Source organism: Equus asinus, chromosome 15 (assembly GCF_041296235.1).
Source record: "Equus asinus isolate D_3611 breed Donkey chromosome 15, EquAss-T2T_v2, whole genome shotgun sequence".
NCBI lineage: Eukaryota > Metazoa > Chordata > Mammalia > Perissodactyla > Equidae > Equus > Equus asinus.
Window position 1 is genome coordinate 13,498,191 of NC_091804.1, and position 5,692 is coordinate 13,503,882.

Consider the following 5,692-nt stretch of genomic DNA (forward strand, 5'->3'; position numbering starts at 1 on the left):
TATTAAACAATAATTACTTTAGACACGCCAACTTAGAAAGGGATTCTAAATATTTCTAAATGAAGTTCTGATTTAGCCGTACAACATTCAGTAAGAGGGCTCAGGGATCATTCATTCTACATTAAAATGGAAAGAAACAGAAAAGCCAGGATGCCTTTGCTTTTTCAAACAGTGGCACCAAAGAAGCCCAGACACAAACGTCTTGACATCCAGTCCAACACTCCAGGTCTTTAAAGAGCATCTTTCAGCCAAGAATCCTTGCCCAACTTGGCAAAGAGATAGAACCAGCTTCACAATCTAAATTGTGACTTTGGATCATAACTGAGAATACACAATCATATGTTGTCCAAAGTTGGCATGTTTTCCCCTTCTCAACTTATCATACTGCCAAATGGACATAGTCTCAAGTGCTTGAAACTATAACCAGGAAAAAGCTCGAAATACTCCTAATCTTGGGTAAAGAACGTATTTTTCATTTTAACATAGATAAAGAGGAGAAACCATAGAAGGATTTTTACTCAAAACTTCTAAGCAGAGACTTCTGGAGGCTTTGCTGAGTTCTTGGAGAATTTTTCAGAGGCAAAGATATTTCTAAGTTTCCAATCCAGAAGGTCACTCCTTTGGTGGGAAACAATGGTTCCCTCATCAGCACAGCCTACAGACTGTCACATCTTGCAAAACTGAAGTTCCTGTGATAAAATAGCCCTCAAACTTAACAAAACATCCCAAATACCTGCTTAAAATGCTTTCGTTTCTTTTTATTTTCTAAAAAGGACTGAAGTTGCAATCAATCTGTATTTGAGACCATCAAGAGCAATAATATTTGCACAATCACTGCATGGGGCAGAAAGTGGATCCTACACCCTGTAGGAAGCTCCTCCACTCCGTCCTGGTCCACCAGGGCCTCCCTCTCCCCTTCCATCTATGCCTCAGGCTCCTTCCTTTCCCACCATTACCACGCCCTGTCTGTATCAGACACAGTTTTGCTTTTTCCAGGACTGTGTATTTCTTCCCTCCTTCCCTAGGTCAGAAGGATCTAGCCCTCAAGGATAAGATGGAGAGCTGGTCTAATCTACCCAGTCCTCACAGTGCCCAGCACAGACTGGCATTCCACAAGTATGTCACTGACTGCTTAGGATAGAGGTTAAAACACCAGACAGACAGAATTTATTGTCCTTATGTACAATGTAAATATGCTTCCATGGGTCACCTTTGAGGTCATCACCAATTTACCAAGAAAGTAAGAAAACAATATGCTTTTAGTTCCAAAGTTGGCAGGCTTTCTAAATCACCCAAGGTATGACTAGAACACAGCCACAGCTTTGTATAAACCCAGAACCTGACAGCCACTCACAAGGTTACAGGAAATGCGTGTCTACCCAGACAGGCCCTCTGTCTTGGAGCAGTAAATACCCACTGCATCCGTGACTAACGGTGAAATCACTTCTTTCCTGAGACCACACCCTAGCTCTTATCCCAGCTCTGGGGTGACGCAGGCAGGCAAGACATGATTGAAGACAGGTAGACGTATATCCCCTGCCCCACAGTCATTTTATATTTCCTTCCTCTCTTACCCATCACCCTCAGCCTTGCCACCCACCCCTGCGTGGCAATGGAAGGTCGTTTCTTCTTTGAATGGGCTCTGGAAATCTCTGATCAAAGGGCCTTTCCCCACCTCCTTGTGGCTTCTCCTTGGCCCTAGGATGAAGACCTAACAAGAGTCCAGGCTAATTTCTACTCTTTATCCTTATGCCTAGACATTCCCAGGCCTGACTGTAATCTGCAGGTTATCTGTCCCATAGGCTCCTAGCTGATTTTCCACGCCTTTCCCATTTAGCACAACATAGATACTATAAACTGGCAGCCTAAAATATGCAGGCAACATTGGGCCTGTGAAAGAATTTTATTTATGCTCTACACTTTTGTAGTTGTTTTTTAATAAATTCATCACCAATATTATTAAATCAAGAGATTTTATATATCACTTCAGACGTCTAACTGCTCTTTAGAAATTGGAAGGTTTAGCCACTGCTGGTCTGCATTCCTCTGTCACCAATCAGTTGCCGCTGAGTAATGGCTGCCTTTACAGGGAAGGGACACTCCCCTTCTCCACCGTCCCCACCACTCCCCACTGTCGCACAGCCAGACCTTTGTACTCAGGTATGTACCTGCCATGGCAGAAACTGGACAGCAGTTCACAAAACATGATTCCTCTTCTTCCTGAACATACAAGACTCTGTCTCCCATCCTCTCTTGCAGTTAGGGGTAGTCATGTGGCTGTGTTCTGGTCAATGGATGTGAGAGGCCACTTTATGGTGAGTGCTATTAAATCTTTCACATGTGATCATCCATGCTCTTTTCTCCTCCACTTGATGCAATCAAGCCACATGTTGAAAATGGCAGAGCCACTAGATAGTAGGATCTTAGGTTGGGAGATCCACCTGCAAGAAATGAAACCACTTCTATCACATTTGAGCAATTATGCATTTTGAGTTTGTTTGTTACAGCAACTAGCATGACCTTAACACACCTACTTTGAACTTCACAGGAAGTCTGTGATCTGATATAATGGCTGTGTGCCCACAGTTCTCACTTTACATTGATCCAGCCATGACTAATCCCTCTGAAAGGCACCATTTCTTATAGAAATCTACCATCCATGAACTTCAAAAGATATACTTCCTTCCTGGTCTACTCTAGGAGTTAACTTTGTCTAACGGCATTAATTTATGCAGCTATGATTGTGTCTGAATTTGCCTGGCCCTTACCCTAAATCTTTACCTTACACCCTAGAAAGTTCTGGCTCTCACCTCCATTAACTTCTACTTGGAAAAGTAATGGACTCTTATGAAGCAGTAGAATTAAAATAAATGTCACCACAGTTCTTGGTAGTCGAAGAAATCCACTGAGGTAAACTTCTCCATCAGCAGAATTTTTTTTTCCAAGGTAGCCAAGGTATAGGAAAGAAAAATGACTTGCCTAAAATCATACGGCCAGAAAATAGTAGACAGAAGAATCACACTCTCCTTTTTTACTTCCAAATGGAGTGTCCTTGACAACACTTCCCTTCATCTCTTATTGCAACCCACAGCGTTATTTTACCTTCCTCCACCCCACACGCATGTCTACCAATTTATGGAACATTTGTTATGTGTTAAGTGCTACGCTGAGCCTTTTACATGCATTTCTTAAACTTTAATTTTGAATAAACATATGAGATTGTATTATTATTTCCATTTTTAAGATGTGAAGAGTGAGGCACAAAGAGGTTAATTAAATTTTTCAAGATCACACAGCTAAGTAGTAGAAGGTAGGGTCTATCTGAAAAGCCCATGCTCCTAAGAACCACATTATATTGCCCATTACAATTTTATCCTTCTCCCTAGAGGCAAGCATGTTTGTGTCCTTTAGCTTTTCCCGGAAAATAAACCACCCTAAAATATGGTAGCTTAAAACAACAACCACTGTGGGCTAGCAATTTGGGCTGGGCTCAGCAAGGCAGTTCTTCTGCTGGTCTTGGCTGGGCTGACTCATGTGTGTAAGGTCAGCTGGCTGGTTAGCTAGTGGTTAGATGAGCTAGATGGCCTCATGCTCATATCTGGGAGTTTAGCTGGGAGAGCCAGAATGATTAACAGGCGTGGCCTCTCCCCATGTGGTCTCTCACCCTCTTGTTGGCTAGCTAAGGCTTGTTCCCATGGGGTGCCTGCAGAGTTCCCAAGAGCCCAAGAGCATCACCAAAAGCAAGTACCAAAGCATAAGTACCTTCCAATTTTTTCCTTGTGTCATATTTGCTACTATTCCACTGACCAAAGCAAGCCACATGGCTAACCCTAGTTGGAAAAATGGGGAAATAGACTACTTCTTGATGGACACACCTTCGAAATTATATTGCAAGGGGCACACAGAATGGGATGGGAAAAATTTATGAACATTTTCAATATTTCAGTTAATTTAATTGTTTTCTTCTAGTATTTGCCTCTGTATTTCTCAATAATATGTGTATATGGCTACCTCTTAAATAATCAATTTTAAATATTATCTTCCAGTTTATTATTATGACAATTAAGAATTTAGCATTTTTAGCCCTTTTTTCTATGAAAAATTCATATATCTTTCACTCAAATTCCCTCAGTGTTAACATTTAACCTAACCACCTTATATAAATATGTATTTCCTTCAAGTCATTTGAGAATAATTTACAGACAATGCCTCTTTACCCCTACATAATTTAGTTTGTATTTCCAAAATTAAGGTTTATGTAACCATCATATGATTATTAAAAATCAGGAAATTAACTTTACAATACTATTATCTAGTCTATTTTGTACTATCCAATATGTTAGCCATTAGCCACATGTGACTGTTTAAATTTAAACTAGTTAAAATTAAGCATTCAGTTCCTTGGTCACACTAGCCAAATTTAAAGTTCTCAGTAGCCACATATGGCTAGAGGCTACCATATTGGATAGTGCAGAGAACATTTCCATCATCACAGAAAGTCCCATTGGACAATCTGTCAAGCTCTGTTAGGAAACAGTCATGCGTCGCTTAATGATGGGGATACTTTCAGAGAAATGCATCATTAGATGATTTTGTTGCTGTGTGAACATCATAAAGTGTACTTCACAAATCTGGATGGTATAGCCTACTACACAGCTAGGCTCTATGGTACTAATCTTATGGCACCACCGTCGTACACGCAGTCCGTTGTTAACTGAAACGTTGTTATGTGGCGTGTGACTGTAGTTACAGATTTATAAAGATGAAATCTGTATGTGTTACAAGAAGTCACAAGGTAGTAATTATTATTGCCATTTTTTATATAGGAAGACAAATTTAGAAAAGCGAACTGAGTCCATAGCTATACAATAAATCAATCCTAGAAGTGGGAATTTGAATCCACATTTGATTGTTTGAGGGACTTTTCTCTTACCGCCACGTCACATTCCATTCCCAAGAAACATTAGTCCATGCCTCAGGCTGGGTTCTCTCCAGAACCTGAGACAAGGACTCATGTACACAAGTTTATTAGGCACTTCCTTTACTTAGGAAGAGCTCCCAGGAGACATAGTAAAGGAATGGGGGAATCAGGACAGGGGAAAAGGAGTGAAGGGAGGGCAATTTCAGGCAAATTCCCAGCCTCAGCCAGATCCCGTGAGTCACTCTGGAGCATAAATTACACCACAGGCTTTGTCCCACCAGAATGCAAGGGAGCTAGCTTTCATACACCCACACCCATCAGTCCTTGGCTACAGGCTGCGCTAGGGGGACGTAACTCCCAGGTACTCCTGGATCCTGCCTGTTGTGTGGGCAGAGAAGCTCCAGTAGCCCAAGGGTCATCCTCTGACGGCCAGTAATTCCCAATGTTGGAAGCAAAACACACAGCACCAGAGGCAGGAGCACCCTGACCCAGGGAAAGGGGTCCAAGAACATCGCGGGCAGCGACAGAAACCGTGACAGAGTATCCTTACCATTCTTTGTAAAATGTGTTCATTAAACAACAATGCGGCCTTTTGTATAAATGTGAAATGAAAAATGAAAATATAGCTGTTTCAGAACAGATGCTCCTTACTTACCCTGGCCTATTTCCATGAGATATTTGCTTGAGTCTACAGTATCAGTTGAGGAGGAAAGGGTGTGGTGGGTGGGGCCATCCTTGGTAAGGAGCATAAGATCAAAGGGCAAGAACCAG